General features: G+C 39.3%; 1 protein-coding gene and 1 long non-coding RNA gene across 6 annotated transcripts in view; one reads left to right on the forward strand and one right to left on the reverse strand.

The window, feature by feature from the left end:
• Positions 1–18797, forward strand: part of CYP7B1 (cytochrome P450 family 7 subfamily B member 1) — a 185388-nt gene that overhangs the window by 75534 nt on the left and 91057 nt on the right. The window lies entirely within an intron of this gene.
• LOC137210390 (uncharacterized) lies at positions 1741–6029 on the reverse strand. Its single transcript, XR_010936496.1, has 3 exons — positions 5868–6029; positions 3541–3691; positions 1741–2084 (listed from the first exon to the last, which is right to left on the reverse strand). It is a non-coding gene; the product is annotated as an uncharacterized lncRNA (long non-coding RNA).

Below are 18797 nucleotides of genomic sequence, written 5' to 3' on the forward strand. Positions count from 1 at the left end.
TCTCGGCATCATTAGATTAAATATTTGTTTAAAACATGCTTAAATGTTGAAATTATCCTGTTTTTTTTTTAACCTTTAAAAATTTCGTCATCCCTGTATGCAGCTATTCATCCTGAAAGTAGGGTGATGGGGACATCAGTTTTCATACGGTATGTGACACAGAACCAGAAATGGGATGATGTCATGTCCAGATCTGTCCGTCATGGAGGAATGACCTTAGACTTCCTGATCAATTCTGACAAGTCACTGACAGTTTGCAGGGGAAGCGCATATGTGACAAAGGACAAGCAGAGGCTACATGTGTCAGCAAGAACCCTCTGATTCCGACTAGGAGTCAAGCTGCTGACAACTCTGGTATTTGAAGGCCATTGGTTTTCTTTTTAAATATGACTTCAGAAAATCACAGGTGTTCACTCTTCCGGACACACGGTTTTTCTGCTGATTTGAGTCAATGGCTAAATGGCGGGTCACACTGATTTAAATGCTAACATGTTCATGGTCTTTTTGCCAGTTTGCGTATGAATTTGCACACATTTATTGACATAATTCTGGATCTTGAGTGATAAGGGGTAATTTGGTATTATTTATAAAAACCACAACTGAACTGAAGTGTTTTAAAACCATGTTTAGCATAAAAATGGGCAGTTCTGGCTCAGGCTTGAGGCTTAAAATGTTAATGTCTGTCCCTTGCACAGATGGAACAGAGGCCACATGGTGTAGTGGTTAAGAGCTTAGACACTGAAGCCAGACCTCAAGGGTTTGAGTCGTGGATCCACTTAAGAGTTGGGCGTGGTCTAGCACATTAACGAATATTTCTGGGGGTCAATGTCCTTACCTGTAAAACGGGGGTAACTAGAGCTCCTCCCTGCTCAGGCTGTGAGGATTATGTGGCTTACTACCTGTGAAGCTGTTAGAACAGGGTCTGGTGTGAGATAGACGCCATGTGAGTTCAATTGGTTTAAAATTACGTTGCTGAATTTTTAGATATCCAACATGCAGTTTCTGTGAGATGGCATAATGTAAAAAGAGAGGGTCCGTGAGTTTATCATTTTGATCAAATTTGGAAAAAATCGAGCCATTATTCCTTGAAAATGCTTTTGTCTGCTTCTCTCTCTCCTCTTCTTTTGGAATTCCAATTAGTTGCATTGCTTAGAGTGCTTTATACTGTCCTACAGGTCAATACAACTCTTTTATTTCTTTTAAGTTTTAAATATCTTTTTTATCTTCCTTTTGGATAGTTTCTGTTGCTATTTCTTCAAGTTGACTGATCTTTTCTTCTATAGTATCTAATGTAATCTACTGTTGATCTCATCCACTGTAGTTTCATTTCAGTTTGTTTTTCATCTCTAAAATTTCCATTTTTTAAATCTCCCATTTCTTTTTAAGTTCATGTTTTATTTGACGTTCTTAAACAAATAGAGCATGTTTAACATCCTTGTCTGCTAATTTTATTCTCTCTCTCATGTCTTTGTGGCAGCTTTTATTGATTGACTTTTTTCTGTATTTTCCTACTTCTTTGTATGCCTAATGGCTCTTTTGTGTGCTGGACATTGACGATTTTATTTTAGGGTGTTTTCGTTATTTTAATAGTGTTGGTCTTTGTTCTGGCATGCAGTTAAGCTTCTTGGTAGCAGTGTGATTAATTTGAAACTTGCTTTTACACTTTGTAAGTTTGGGTCCTAAAAAGATCATTTGACAAGTCTCATACAACACACTGACAACTTTTGTTTGATGGTGCTACTTATTCATTAATTTATTAATCAGCTCTCTATTTCATCCATTCATCCAGCTAATATTTTATGGGATTTCTCTGTTATGGTTAAGATGAATAAGAATCCTCAAGGAGCTTATCGTTCAGGAGAGAAGATCAACGTAGACATAAAATGTTATCAGGCAGGGCTTCCCTGGTGGCGCAGTGGTTGAGAGTCCACCTGCCGATGCAGGGGACACGGATTCGTGCCCCAGTCTGGGAGGATCCCACATGTTGCGGAGTGGCTGGGCCCGTGAGCCATGGCCGCTAAGCCTGTGCGTCCAGAGCCTGTGCTCCGCAACGGGAGAGGCCACAACAGTGAGAGGCCCACGTACTGCAAAAAAAAAAAAAAAAAAAATGTTATCAGGCAGTGATGTACGCAAAAAAAAAAAAAATGTTATCAGGCAGTGATATATGCAAAATGCTATAGCATCTGCTGGTGTCTTACTTTTCCCATGTGTGTACATGGATGTTCAGCCAGTCTACTCTTGTACTGAACTTTCTTTTTCTCTGTGATTATTCTCTCTTGGCCTCACGATGTTTAAGAAAATTTCAGTGTTATAAAAATATATATTTATATGTGTGTATAAATATATATACATATGTATGTATCATTAGGAGGAAAAAATTTATCTACTTTTATAACAATTCAAGCATTTATTCAATAAATTTATCTTGATTGGCTATAATGTGCCAGTCCAAAGCTGGAGCTACAATCATGAACAAAACCAAGTCCTTTCAAAATGCAAATTCAAAATGCACAATCAAGTGGTGATAATATATACCATATTATAAAATTATGACTCTGTCTTTATCATCCTGCTTTTAAAGTGACATGATGATTCTAGCATTGAGTTAATGGTAGACAATTGCCCTTGGACAGGCCAGCTTGTTCCCTGTTCTGAGCTCCAGATTATAAGTGCTACTGAAAATGGCTAGTTCCAGAGAAGTGTTTTTAAAAAGGATTGCTGATATATCTATATTTTTGTCTGTGAGAATGCTATTATTGTAGATACAAATTGGATTCCTTTTTTTAGAGTTCCAGGGTATGAATTTCAAGAAGATTCTTGATTGCAAAAGAACAGCCTGGCTAGGAGCTACTCCTACAAACGTTACTATCGCTGCTGGTGCTGCTGTGATTTCCTGAAATATCAACATCTGCTGGGGCTCTGTTAGGTGTTCTGTGAAGTTCTTTACTTTCTGTCTTTTCCTAATCCTAGGATGTATGGAATAATAAAGTGAGGGTGGCCGTAAAATCATGTTTTTTAAGTATTTATGAAAATGAGACATAGTCACCAAGACAGGAATAATTTTCAATCTGCATTATTGAAAGTGCAGCAATAAGACTGTTAGCACATGCGTATTGTAAATTGCAGTTAGCATTGTTGGTTTGATGACTGTTGGTAGGTGGCTTTCTGAGCAAGGCATATCTGGAAGATTCGAATCAAATTCTACGTTATTGTCTAGGAGGAAGGCATAGTATAGGAATATTGGGAATTTAAAATAACCCTCACGAGAGCACCTTCTAGTCTCTCTGCCTTACTGAACAGCATATGCCCCACTTAGCTAGCTTTCGCAAGAACTGACTAAAACTTGAGTGGGAGACAAGGGTAGAATGGTCAGTGGAGAGTCCTTTTCGCAGACCTTGGCTTCCTTCTCTAAGGCAGGGGCTCCTTTCAGAGAGTGACAGATGACAAGATCCACGCTGGGCGGACAGCCTTCCCTGATGCCTCACCTCTTCGTGGTGCCACGATGTGCCCCTTCCCAGAGAGCAGAGGGGATGCACTGACCTGCAGTGACTGCTCCCAGGGTGCTGGGGCTGCAGATCCAGAGAGACGCCAGTAGGCTTACGGTGCAGCTGCGAAATCATTTCCACTCAGCTGTGATGTGTGGGTTCCAGTGATTCTGCTGTTGAAGTTGTAGCAGATCTATGCCTCTGTGCTGAGAGGACAGAAAATATTACCAGTATTACTGGAGCTAAAGTTTCCTAGCACCTCTAGCTTTGTTTTCAGGTGGATTAAACTTTCAAAGATTTGAAAAATGAAACTTTTGCTCCACCGCTTCCTCCAGCCCCATCTCTCCCCTCCCCCTTCTAAAAATATGAAAAGGGGAATGAGCAATCTGCAATGTACTTATTTCTAGATGCGCTGTGTGTTATGCTGGTAGAGAAGGTATTTTTAAGTTGGAAAAGATGTGTGTAGTTTCATTCTTTAAGCTCTTGCAGCTTTCCTATTTTAAACTGCTACAAAGTAGGTATTTCCTTTTAAAATTAGGTTCCTTGAATATTTTATATAATTTTTAAATATTAAGCTTAATTTGAAGGTAAGGTATTTTACCTGTTTTTATAAGGTGCTTTATGCCTGCATATGTACATATTATATATAATTATATAAATATCTTACAAATAAATATATAAAAATATATATTACATATAGTATCTATATTTTGCAAGCTACTTTGTATTTATATAGTCATCTGTAACTAAACCAATGACTGATCCATTCATGAAATTTATTGAGTTCCTACTATGTGTCAGGTACTGTGGGCCTACAGTGATATATGAAGCGAGTCTCTGAGTCTGAATATGTCAGGGTCCTAACTGAGGGCAGAGTGCAAGCAGAATTCAGGGAGGAGCAAGATTGTTTCCAGCTAAGCTTAGAGGAATTGGGAACGTAAGAACAGTTTAAGAGAGAAAGTGCCAAACACAGTGCCTGGCATATAGGAACTGCTTAAACAGAATTCACTCCATGAATGAAGAACGAACGAACGACTGAAAGAGAAGTGGCCTTTGTCCTTGAAAAGTGGGTAGGTTGGACTTGAAACAATGCCAGTGCAAAGGCAACCATGTGAGCAAAGAAAGAGAGAAGAAAACTCAAGGCAAGATGAGGGAATGGTGAGCGGTTCTGTCTGACTGGACTTGGGGGATGAGTGATTATGTTTTCAAAGTAGGTTCGAGCAAGGTAGTGGGACCTCAGACTCCACTTAAAAGAATCTCGATTTTGTCTGTACTAGGGGAGCCATTGAAAGTTTCAGAGGGGAGCGTGACCTGCAGATCTGTGCTTCAGAAAGACTTAGCTGGAGACACTGGTAGATGAGGAGGGATGAAGAGATCCCAGAGTCACAGGGGCTGGTTCTGAGCCTAATGCAAGCGGTGAGATTGAATCTGCTGTGACTGTCTACTGCTTGAACAGCAAACACCCTCAGAAAAATGATCTGAGCCCCATTGTTGTTATCTGATAGCACAGGGTTTGATCCAGCCTACAGAAAAATGTCATCCAAGTACTGCGACCTGACATGATCAGTCATGAAATCAGACTCAAACAAATTAGTCCCCAATGGTGAAATGTGAGGCAGAATAGCTCATGGGAAATAAAAATCAACAAACATAGTGAAACTAACTCAGAATTGACTCCTTTACTATCTATCGTGCCTAATTTTAGACACTCAAGTGCTTTGGGGAGAGTACTTTCTAAGTTGATATTTTCTTTTTTCTTGTTTGAGAAAGCCACACGTTTAGACCATTTGTCCTTTTTCTTGTGCTGGTGACACAAATTATGGTTTCATCCAGATTAACCCTAAGGTATCTCACTTTTAATACCCTTGAAAATTGCTTCATTCTTTGTAAAAGACACAGTGAAAATAAGGAACACAGAAAACAGTCCAGGTGTTCATGAACAGCCTTATAAGTTCCAGAACTCTAGTTTCTTAATAATTTTCACTGGTCCACTAATCATTTACATACATTCTGGGTAGTAATGAAGGTATTACTTGAATGTATATGTATATTCAATTCTGCAGTCACGCACGCACACACACACACACACACACACCTGACACCATAGCTTTAGAGTTTTGGTGGGGAGGAGAGAGAAGTCCGTGTATAGTACCCCTTTCTTCTCCCTGCACCCACTTATCTTCAGAAACAGCTAATAAACAAGACATGAGATAGACAGATGGAAATCAAAATATCAGAGTTATTGTTGATCAAGCTGGTTGGAAAATGTGGCTTGACATTTGCAGGTAAAAGGGTTTGCATAACAGTCTACTTCTGGCTCTTCCAGCATGTGGGAGTGATGGGCCACCTAAGGAAATCATGATGTCCGCAGAGCACACATACCTTGCCAGGAGGATTGCTGTCTCCACTGGTCTGGAGCTGATAGGGAAGAAGAAGAGAATCTCCCACTGCTTGTGCTTTTTCAAGATGAGCTCCACCTACTCAAGTAACACAGACCAGTGCAGGTCAGATCATTGTCACCCACAGTTAGACACATTAGCATTCCTTCTGGGGAGGGAGGGGGAGGCAAAGGAGGATGGGCGTACAAAGCAGAGCGATTGTGTTATCTAGGGGCAATCCCTCCACCTAGCTACACAAAAGCAGTGCAAAATCAATGGAAGGGACTTTCCCGTAACACACACACACACACACACACACACACACACACACACACACACATTCACAAATATCTTCAGGCTTTATTTGAAGGGAAAACTAATGTAAATATTTTGACTATGCTTACGTGTGCTGTGATTTAAATGACTAATACCTGTAGTGTTGAATACTTACTAGATCAGAATGCATATATTACAGACACATATACTTTCAAGAATATGGAATACATTTAAGCTGTATTTTTAAAATAATGAACTTTTGTTTTTAAAAATATTTATTTATTTATTTTGGCTACACTGGGTCTTAGTTGCCACACATGGGATCTTTAGTTGCGGCATGCATGCTGGATCTAGTTCCCAATCAGGGATCGAACCAGGGCCCCCCTGTGTTGGGAGCGCAGAGTCTTACCCACTGGACCACCAGGGAAGTCCCATGAGTTTTGAATTAAACATTAATTCAGAAGAGTAACTGTAAGTTAAACTTTAAAAGTCATCCAAGTATTGAATATAAAAAGTATGGTATTGTTTCGGAAACCATAGTTGAGCCCATGATGATCAATGTGGTGGAGGTATCGTATTTCAATAACCACAAAATACTTTAGCTCTTTTAAACTTTGTTTACACATTTCACTCTTAATTCTGCTTTCATTATCTATTCTGGGAGCTTTTCATGTGTCTTTTAATTTTATTATTTGGCATCTCTCCAGTCACCTGCTAGAAACTCTTCAGTATTGGGCATCAAATGGTTAAATGGGAGGGTATCACACAGAACGTTAAGCAACAAGCTGAAAGGTCCAGGCTGCCTTGTAATCCTGATATTGACATTATACCTTTTAAAAATACTTTATTCATACCTTTCTGGTTTTTTATGGGAGACTTCCTTCCTTAAAGATTTCATGTGCATAGCACAGGGAGATCAGCTCGTGCTTTGTGACCACCTAGAGGGGTAGGATAGGGAGGGTGGGAGGGAGACACAAGAGGGAGGGGATATGGGGATATATGTATAGCTGATTCACTTTGTTATACAGCAGCAACTAACACAACAATGTAAAGCAATTATCTCCAATAAAGATGTTAAAAAAAAATTTCATGTACAACAGAATAGTGACAAATAAGTTTTCCAAAGTGCCAAAGGAAAGTTAGTGGCATATCAGCTCATCGTGAGAATGGGGTAAGGGTGACTTGTCCACAAGTAGGGTGAACTGGTGTCAGCAACGGGGGCAAATGAGAGAACAGAAGATGATATCATAGAACCTTCAGGCTCAGTAAATTTTAAGAGAGTTAAGCTAAGATTTCATTCAGATCTTTTGTAATCCTAAGCAAAATATGTAAAGTTTAGACTCAAGGTTGAGTTTAGATAAGATTTGTACTCTGCTGTCCAACATCTGTTGACTCAACCACGCGTATTTGGGTATTGCCAAAGAAACGACAGCACACCTGGCAGGATTAGAATTATGTCATCAGCACTTCTGAGGGTAGCTCCCCCCCTACCTTCCTTCCTCCCCTCCCTAACCATCGTACACTCAGAGTATATCTCCCTCTTTCCAGCTATACTTTGATAGTGAATTATAAAAAAAATAGCCACATCCAGTTTCCTGTATATATTTACCAGTGAAAACTTCTTCAGAAGTCCAGGGTTTGTCATGGGTCAGAGTAGAGAGAATTTTGCAATTGATTTTGGATTTTAAGTCTTTAGAAAAACAAGTTAGAGTCCAAGAAAAATGGAAAAAAACTAAGTTAATAAAATGTTCATGTTTTGGTGAAATCGTTTACTAGTATAACTTGGGAATAACTGACTCTCCAGCAGAGCATTGCATATCAGTGATGGGAGAGACTTTTGGTTTCCAATGACAGATGAATTCCATTACCAGTGATGAGCTTTTGGTTGCAAGTCATGCCTGCAGTAGAATCTATTAAGATTTTAAATAGCTTTACTAGTCCGATTGGGTTGGTGAGGTCTCTGTTCACTCAAAAGAGAGGAAGAGGTTACTCTTCAGTCCCAAATATACCCCCTTGCTTTATACCTTTGCCTAGAAAAAAACTTCCACCTGGAGATGACATCAGAAAGCTGATTGACTAGTCAGTTATCAGGGGAACGGGGACTTGAATCAGACAAATATGTTGAAACAGATAATAGACTCTGGAATTTGGGAAATAATGTTGGCTCGGATATTCACTTTGTTGGCCTCTAGGGACCCTCAAAACTAAATGAAAATGAACTCCATTAAGGATGAAAGCATTACCTTAGTAGAACTCTGAGGCTTTCATTTTCTCTCTTGAAGGCTTGTTTGGTACACACATATGTTGAGTAGCATATGCATTTTGAGTTATTCAGGTGTAGATTCTAAACGCATACTAATGCGTTCTGTTTAAAGCTGAATCATTCAGCGTTTCTAATACAAACTGTGGTTCTGTGAGCCACTCGATGGCATTAAAGAAATTGCTCAACTTTGCTTTGATGGTGATCTAAGTACCTTCTTTTAAGACGACACTTTTCTGATAATAGTCTTTGTTCTCGTTTCTAGGGGACTTCCTGTGTGTCAGTGAGGCATTACTATTACGGCACTACCTTAGAAATGCGATTCAAAGAGGTGAACCACTGCAATGTGAATAGCTAAGACAGGTGCAATCCAGGTGTTCCTTGAAAGCCCGTTCTTCGTGGTGGTGTTGGAAAGCCTGTCTATCAAGTAGCATCATTTTTTATTGGGGTTATTTTAATATTTTTAATACAGGACAAAATGGACCTGATTAAATCCAGTTGATGAGAATACTAGAGCAGTTATTTAGGACAAGAACTCACTTCCATTGCTCTGAAGCAACCAGGATTTCTTACTGCAACTTGTTTATCAGAAACCAAATAAGGGAAGGAAGCTTTCATAATTGCTAAACTTTTGACAACTATTTCTATTCCATTAAAATTAGGATCCTGATGACCAAAGTTAGAAACATCAGAAGTTACATACTTAAATGACTAATAGTTTAGTATGTTAGTCTATGAGAAATATATGGGAAGTTAATATATGAGAAGAAGGAGTGTTTTAGAATAACTATCTTTCTAGCTTAAGAGTATGAAAGAGCCCCGAAATTAAAATTTTTCCCTTATGTTCATTATTAGCACATGGTACTCAGTCTCATAGTCAATTTTACCATGAACTCTAACTTCAGCTTTGCCTTTGCACTGTAAAATTTCCTTGAGGGTCAAGTTTACAGCTGTATAAGGTATTCTTTTGTTTCAAAGACAATTCTACTGAATATATCTTCTGAGAAAATGTCAGCATAAGCTTGAAACCTGCTAGCATCTGATTAGAGGAGTTCTTAATACTGTTTTCGTTTTCCAGCAAAGTATTTTCAAGTAGATATTTAATAAAAAGTAGTTCTTATATAACTAAAAAAAATTAAGGCTGATTTTAGACCTCCTCAGTTATAATAACCCAGTGGAGTTCAGAAGGCTTATGTATATACCACAGTGTTAAATACTCCAAGTATCAAAGTGCCACATCCCTGAATTTTATTGCTCTCGCTGAGTCACTGTATTATCTTGATACTTTCTAGCATTTTCAGTACAATTATTAAAACGGTTTTAGTGACTCTAAAGGAATGTAATTGGAAAAGAAAGATGGCCTGTACTGGATGAAATTCTTAATTAATCTTTCACTGTTAAATTGTTCAAAATTAATCAAGTATATTGCCTATAAGAAGGCAACTACACTTTATATACCTCAGTATTATCATCACCAAGTCATATATTAAAAGTTAATTTCTGATTTAAAAGTGTACTTTAACTGCAAAACCATCAATCCTAAATAATTCCATTACCAAAAAAAACCTTATAACACCAAAGAACGTGACACAGTACTTTGTGCTTAACATTTTGAAGGGTTTTTTGGTGTGAGCTTTGCAACGTGACATTAGGATGTATGTTTTTATAAAATAACTAACCTGTGGGCTTCCCTGGTGGCGCAGTGGTTGAGAGTCCTCCTGCCGATGCAGGGGACATGGGTTCGTACCCCGGTCCGGGAAGATCACGGCTGGGCCCGTGAGCCATGGCCGCTGAGCCTGCGCGTCCGGAGCCTGTGTCCGCAACGGGAGAGGCCACAACAGTGAGAGGCCCGCGTACTGAAAAAAAAAAAGAAAAGAAAAACTAACCTGCGAGAATACCATTCATTCACTCATTGATTCATTCATTTATTCCACATGTATTCATTGAAAAAAGTTAGATTTCAGGCATTGAGAATAACGACTGTGAAATGCAATAGCAATTTTCTGGTGTATAAGGAGGCAATAAACAACTTGAGTTCTAATCATATTTGTGGATAAATATCCTTGGGGCTATTTGAGAAAATTATGAAACGGTGGTCTCCCTCCGCCCCAACTTGTTTTGAATTATACAGATTATACTCTCCACTGGTTCTCAATATTTTTTACCACCCTAACACACCAGAGTGACATGACACACCCCACCAGACACACTTGGCCCCTAGGGCAGTGCTTCTCCGCTGGAGAGAGAAAGTCACTTGTCCCTTTGCCGGAAATGGAGATGAGTGAGTCCCTTGGCTCTCTGCCCTGTTCCTAGGCTGAGAATCACCAGTAAATGAGATCTTGCTTAATTATGGAGCAGGCCACAGAGATAAATGCCTCAATACATCCAGTGAAAGGTCCATATGCTCGTAGTACAGTCAGTAGAACTACGTAACTTCAGTTGATTTTTTCCCCCATTAAATCAACTAGTTATTTGATTCAGTCAATTAACTAGATGTTTTTTGTGTCACACAGACATACCCTATATAACAACATAGAGTAAATACATTATTTGGTTGGACATTTTGTTAAGATGTGATTGTAAGCAGGACCATTTTAAGATAAACGTGTAACAGATGTTCCTCAAAGCCAGATTAGCATGAAGTACTCTGTTTAACTGAATGTGGAGTCAAGAGTCGAGTCTAAGATGCTTTGATGCTGGAGGACTCTTGATCTTACCAGAGGTGTCAACAGCTGCCACCTGGCTGGCAGAGGCTATAAGGAGCTATTTCAAAGACATTAAAGTGTAAAAAAATGTGCTGTTGTTCTTAAAATCAATGAAATAGGATACGAGCTTTTCTTGAAAATTTTCTCTGTGTTCTGATAAATACCGTATTCTTAAACCTACTTGGAAAGCACATATAATGCTACACATCAAGAAAGACTTAAGTTACTCAGGTAAGGAGTATCATATGAATTAAATGGGCAACCCACTGCAAGGATTAAGATCTATCTGTGGAACTTAAAGGCATTATTCATCTACTGGATATGCCTTTTGATAGGATATCCTGAAGTGCCTAGTTTGATTAAATGCCTTGAAATTGGGTAGAATCTTTTCTGTTTTGAGCTAGCCATACAATCAAGTGGGACGGTGCGTGAGTAGAATGGGCAGTTACTTAATGTCTTTTTATTTCTTCACCGTAAGGACTATCTCAGCCTTGCCTCCTCTTCAAATAGACGTGCTTCCCTGAGAGTTAATCTGTCATGTCCCTAACAACTAAGTATCAGTTAGTTTTTCTGCTTGCTTTCTCTCCTGTCTGGGAATTGGAAAGAAAAATGCAGAAAACAGAAGGACGCACTGAAGAAAAACTTGAGCTCTCTCTCTGCTTTGCCTTATCTCCTATCAAGATTTCATTTATCAACTACAGTATCAATTTTAGAAAACCACTTTGAAAAACCAGCAAACCAAAAGTTAACAAATGAAGATGGGGGTCCTTCCAAAGTTAAAATCACGCTTGTGATTTAAAATGTGACATTGGACGATCAATTAAAATGCTTCTTTAAAAAGGCAGACTTGGGGCTTCCCTGGTGGCGCAGTGGTTGAGAGTCCGCCTGCCGATGCAGGGGACACGGGTTCCTGCTCCAGTCCGGGAAGATCCCACATGCCGCAGAGCGGCTGGGCCCTTGAGCCGTGGCCGCTGAACCTGCGCGTCCGGAGCCTGTGCTCCACAACGGGAGAGGCCACAACAGTGAGAGGCCCGCGTACCACAAAAAAAAAAAAAAAAAAAAAGAGGCAGACTATTACATTAATTATTAGTTTAATCCCTCCCTAAAATTTCCAAAATATGCACTCTTGCTGTAAAGATCTGAGGACTAAATTAAAACAGTCAAGTGTGCCAATGCATTTTCTCAATATTCATATATTTCCTTCCTTTTCTGAATGACAGAGCTGGTTGACCAACAGCTGTTTCTGTTATGTAGTTTGAGCTACACTGCTTTCTCTTCACTTTGAGAATTGCGAGGGTTTCTAAGGCTTCATCCTTGAGACAAGGGGTTTATCCTGATGGCCTAGCCGTTACTTAAGATTTTCCTGGGTTCTTTTGTACGGTCTTAAACGTGGTTTAGAGGTGTCATCAAATTTCATTTGCATTAAAGGGACAAAATAACTAAGCATGCAAGAGTCAGACAGCTTTATACGAATAGTAGAGCGTCATGGTGGGGGAGATTTTTCCACGCTTCTGTTAAATCAAGATAATTTGTCTTCAAAACTAGATGATTCTTTTTCTCCTGTTGGTTAGGGGTATCTTTTGTTTTGCTCAAAAATAAATTTTAACCTTGTATTTTGGAACAGAATAGAAACATTGAATGAGATAGCATTGTGTTGAATAAGATAGAAGTATTGAAAGAAATGGAAGACAAAGCCCCCAACCCTTTCATAAGCCCACTTCAGCCCATTTCCAACATGGTGACATTGACAGGTTTGTCACCCATAAATTTACAGCTCATTCCAGCCTCTTCATAAACTGACTAAATTTTTTGAAAGAAAAAATATATATAGGTGTATAAAATACCCAATTACAGGTTGTGTTCTATTTAGCCCTTGATTAAAACGTATTGGTCCTCGGTATCTTTTAGCTATGAAAATTATAATATGGAACAGAGATTAGAATGCAATTATCATGGCTAGAAGGCATTTACTCAGTGGTGGCAGCCACATAAAACCGGGTCCTGAGAATGATGATAATACGTTAGGTTCTGCATGCCCGATGTTATTGCCGTACATTATGTATGTTTCATTTATACTATTTCGCACACACCAGCAACGCTGACAGATAGGTAATTACTCTCTGCGCCAATGAACAGTTATCAGCACCACCGCTGTTTATTGCTGAAATGAAGTGCGTTTGTCAGTCAAGGTCACTTGTTTGTGTGTCCTCTTTAATAGTTCCTTCACAGTTGTTGAACTTTGCACGCAGTTCTTACTGCAGGGTTCCTGGAGGTTGCTTTACTACATAATGCGTTTCTCAGGTTACCAAAGTCACTTGTATTTATCACTTTAATTGATAAACAACTAAGTTGCAGGAAGCAGAACTGAAGATAGGAAAGAACATATTTAGCTAGTCAGCTGATCCCACGAGGTATTCAGTAATGAATGACCGATCTCAGACAGATGTCTTCAGTACACACTCTCTTAGCCAGCCTGAGCTGGTGAAATTTCATTTTATAATGTTAACCTTAATTTCAGCCGCTGATGGATACTGACACAATTTCATAACTACTATTGACTTAACATTTGTACCCTCTAGAAGAATTTTTCTTTGTTCATTTCTTGTGCGGTGCAGAGGTGATTTTCATGCTTAGTATACTTATAGAATGGGCTAAATCCATTTGGTTTGACTTTAAACCAGTAATGTTTATTTTTTAGATATGTGCCATTAAAGCCTCTCCTTCCCATAAAAAAATGTTATCAGTCCAATGCTGGTTATCATCACTGTGTTAAAGTACCGGTCTTGTTCCAAAATGAACATCGCACGGTGCATTTTTGAGAGTAAAAATAAATTCAGTGCCATTGTGTCTATTCTGTGCAGCCTGTAATTTCATCTGTTATAAAATAAAGAAAACGGTTGATCTTTTTATTTTTGTGTTTGTTAGCCACAGTGCTTATTAGAAGCTGGAATAACCTCTAGGATATAATAATTTACCCAGTCAAGATAACTGGAGCTATCTCCTTAAGCCTGTGATCAGCCTGAGTTTGTGTGTGGGGAGATTTATACTGCCGTTGCTTATTACCAAAGAAACAGTTAAAAAGGATTTATGGGGGTGCACGTTATATGTGTGTCTGGAATTTTTGTGTATTTAACTTCTCTCCTTGCCCATCACTGTTTTTCCTCTGTTAACGTCATTGTCAAATAGAGAGAATACATATACCTACCATTAAATGCAAATTTTATTCTGGCATTTAAGCAGAATCACATTCATTCATTAAACCAAATGATGCTTTTATTTGAAAAAATATTTCAGCACATGGTAAGATCATACCCTGTTTACCAGGGACTTTAGTTCTCTGGCAGTGCAAAAGTTTACTATTTCATTATTAAAGGATTAAACTATGGTAAAAAGGTGCCTGGTGACCGTGAATGTTTTAGTTAATTTGATTATACCCATAAAAAAAGAATTTAATTCCATAGCAGCCACCGGGTCTTTTGCCTGACAGGGAAGTTGCAGCACATTTCGGGCCCATCTTGTCCTTTGGAGGGACTGATACTGCCGTTTGGGCGAGGCCAGGAGAGAGAGGAGAGCAATTCGGTTCACTTGTGAGCCCAGGTTAACACCATGCCTCTAAGTTTTCAAACCTCTTCCTTTTCTTAGTTCTTAGTTACCAGAGTGTTACAAAGAAAGGGTTTTGATCTCATGTAGCTAGCATAGCATTAATTACCCTGACACTAATTAAACTGCATCAAACAAATACCACCGTGTTCCTCAGGGGGACAACAGAAGGCAGTTTAAAATAATTACTGGAGCTTCACGCATGTGTGAAGTTTTTATTACTCTTAGGACACAAGCAAAAGAGATTTGATATCATTAAAATAGCCACCTTTTCATGATTGCAGCAACCACCAAAAAAGTGACTAAAATTTCCTCAGAGCATATTGATGTCTAAATAGTAGTGGCTTGCATCCTTGGGTATGGTAACTTTTCCTTAAGAATTGCAAGTCTGCAAAAGCAGGAACAGGTGTTCCGGTTCACATTCTGGTATGATTATGTATTAGCTTATGTTTGTCAGACTATTTCATTAACCACCCACTGCTATCACATATACATATACTTTGTTCTTTCTGAACCATGAAATGAAATGCATATATCTTCACTAATGCTTGCTATCAATGTAAATGAGAAAAAGAGGCTTATTACCGATCACGACTGCTGTGAAGCCCATACCTCTGTACACTTACAGGTAATAAACATCTTTTCGTAAGTAGGACCCAAGATATATTGAGTTCTGCCTATAATAAGAAATGGGGATCTTGTCCTACTTCTATATTAATGGATGATACTTCCCGTATGTATTTAGACAGAATGCAACGGGACCATGTTGAAGAGAGCGTCTTCTCTCCAAACTGGAGGTGGTCATTATTTTTGAGCTCTTTTGTCATTCTGGAGGTAAGCAAACCTTTCTGGTCACAGATAATGGATTTTTTTTTTCTGCCACTGGACAAGTGTACCAGATCGGTAGCCACTACTGTTAGGATTGTAGATCGGTCTCTGTAAGAGGAACTATGAGAAAGCACTGGTGTGAAATTGTTAAATCCTAGCTAAAGGGAAAGGTGGACGGAGAGTACAAGTGATCGACCGGATCGTGGACAGTTATGGTGACTGTGGAAGTTGCACATCTGATTCCTCTTTCAGGTGCATGTGCGTGTGCACATCTGTGTCCCTGCACATGTGTGCGTGCATGTGTTGTGTGGTGGATCAGGTGTACTTTCCCTCCTGTCTGCTCTGTATATGCACACACTGCGTAGTCCATGGCCCTGCTTCACAAGGTCGCTTCTCCTGTTTATTTCAGTGACACATGAGCAGGGGGAATCAAGTTGCCTGGGTTCCAGCACCAGGTGCCAGCCATCCTTCCTGAAAGGTGTTGGGAATTAAAACGAGAGAGTGGTCATTTCCAGATTTATGCAACTCATATTTCATTCGGTGAATGACGCTTTGAATGTGATTATGGAGTGGTTCTGCGTATGCAGTACTGCATGTTATAAGCTATTTTTTTTTTTTACTTCCTTCTGAAAGCAATAATTTAAGGGAATTATGCATTAGGAGAGTTTTGCAGTGGTTTTTAAAAAATTAATATCATGCCAGATATTTTAGGAAACCTGTTTAGGAAAGTAACACTGAATTCGTGTTTTAAAATTGTCACACTAAGCAAAAAATGGATCAGAACTGATTGTAGAAGAATAAAATTTAATCCAGTTGTAGAAATTTGATGGGTCCAAAAAAATGCAAAAAATATACTTTTGTTCCTTTATGGCCAGATGGTTTGTCCTATTTTAAGCCGATAGTATCTTCATACATCTCTCTTGAATGTCATTGGTTTTAACTGGCAGACAGTGTCTACTATTAGAATTTTCCATATTCCTGGATGATCTAAAGTATATTTTTGGAACATTTGGATGATCATACTGTACACCAGGAAAATTTTTTCATTACACTTAGCTCATGCTCAAAAAAGTGTTTATATAATTAAAAAAAAAAACTCTAAAAATGAACAGTTCTTTTGACATGATGTTGACAGAAGTCACTTTGATGTAGTTTAGAGTCATGAATTTTCTATCTGTTCCATTTTTCCTGGGGCTCCATCAACTCAGACATCCTGATCTGTCATTTTGCAACTCTTTGTGAAGGCCTTGACAGATAGAGGTTTTGACAAGTGCTGGACATCAGCGGCAGTGCAGAATAAGCAGTGTATATTTCTCCAGGTAAAGTGACAAAATGTCTAAAAGCGTCAGAAGAACTGTGTGGTCTTCAATCCTATCTGATATTATAAAGCAAGACTCTCTTTACTTTATGTGTTTTAGATTGTATGGTGGCTAAGATTTAAAATTCTGTCAGATCCTTTTTTTTATTTAGGAGTGTTTACAATAATGAGAACATTGGGGTCACTAGAAACATCCTTTCAATTCCGACTGAGTGACTGATGGGCATTAACACATAATGTGATTGGAGTCTTTAAAACTGTAACATGCCATTAGATATTCCTCGCAGTACTGACTTGAGAAATTCTGCTTGATTAAAAAATACTTTCTCCTCTTTCTTGAGAGTTAATGGCTTGATATAAGAGAACGTCCACTGGGCACTAATTAGACCTGTGGGCCAGGCCACTAACTCTTCAGATGTCAGTGTCTGTCTTAGTTCGATCTCCCGTTAATGACTAAGGGATAAATGTAAACATTGGCCCGCCGATTGAATACGCTGTTCTTTTCATATAATTATTTTGCGTCTGTACTCACTCAAGAAACAGCTGTTGAAAGCTGAGTGCGGTGCAAAATGGCACAGCCTGAGGATGGTCTTGTTCACGCATCCATCTCCTTTTTGATGTGATACCTACTGGCAGGGTGGTGTGGCGACTTCAACTTCTTTGACAGCCATCAGTGCTGCTGACCAGTGGTTTCAGGTTTTCCAGTGAAGGGAAAGGGTAGGGAAGGATTCCATAGTTGACTTTTTTTCCCCCTGCTGCTGGAGCTAAAGCTTCTGCCAACAACCATCTAAATCAACACCATGCCCATGTGCTCTGCAGACCGAAGTTCACCCCAACATCTGGCCTCACTGTCTGCTTCTTTCAGGTTTGTCACTGGGCAGCATCTGTTTATGGAGTCTGTCTCAACCTCTCTTTGATCTCTCTGACAGTAAAAAGAAGCTTCTATCACCCATAATGCGTTAGAATTAAAAAAAAAAAAATCCAAAGCATGGAACGTTGGAAAACTGGTGGGATTTTGTGTGTCTTCAGCTCTTTTTATTTTTTGAGCTGGGCATTCTGTTTGACACAGAGACATGGAGCAAGGTGATTCTACTCTTGATTTCCAAAATATTGTCACCATCGATAAGTGTAATATGTGAAGACATCTAGTCTAAGCCGGCACCGTCTTGTCCCTCTCGGTCAGCCTTTAAAGAATGAAAAGTGAATCGTGCAAACTGTTTTTGTTTTTGTGTGTGTTTGTTTCATACTAACTCTGAAGAATCAGTGTTGATATCTGTTGTCTGCTCTTCTGACATTTCTACCCATGGTTAAGAGCTCATGCATTTTTCATCCACCAGCTTGGGATGTAGGGGACAGTTGGGGGATGCTGCGTAATCGTTGGATAAGTACTGCTCATTGTGGTCCACGTTCACCCATCTGAAGAGTGAAGCCCCAAACTGAATGTCCTCCCACGGCTGCTGGTGGTTCGATCGCATGCATGCTGTTTACAAAGGCAGTGAAACCTCTCCATCCTCCTCTTTCAGCCTTTCAACCTTCACCCTCCAGGGGGACTCTGGTGATCTCCAGTCTGGAGTTCAAATTCAGCAAACACGTAAGGATGCCTACCCTGTGCCCGATTCCATCCTATGAGCTGGACGTACAGAAGTGGATTAGACAGACACACTCCCCTGGTCTCTCAGAGCTTACAACCTGGATTGATAAGGGCGCTTAGAAATGTTCATGTCAAGAAAAAACTCAAGGATTCAAACTGTGTTTGGCCTTCCCCAAGAATTGGCAACTCATTACTCTTTTTGTATGTGAATATAATTGTGATAGTTCACAGCTATGATTATAATAAGATTTTAATTCTAGTCCAAATCAAATGCCAAAACTCTCAGGAGGAAGTTATAGTGCAGTCTCCAGCACCTAGCACAGCTGCTCCGTACATGTTTGTGGAGAGAATTTGTG

The sequence above is a fragment of the Pseudorca crassidens genome, chromosome 17 (assembly GCF_039906515.1).
Source record: "Pseudorca crassidens isolate mPseCra1 chromosome 17, mPseCra1.hap1, whole genome shotgun sequence".
Classification (NCBI taxonomy): domain Eukaryota; kingdom Metazoa; phylum Chordata; class Mammalia; order Artiodactyla; family Delphinidae; genus Pseudorca; species Pseudorca crassidens.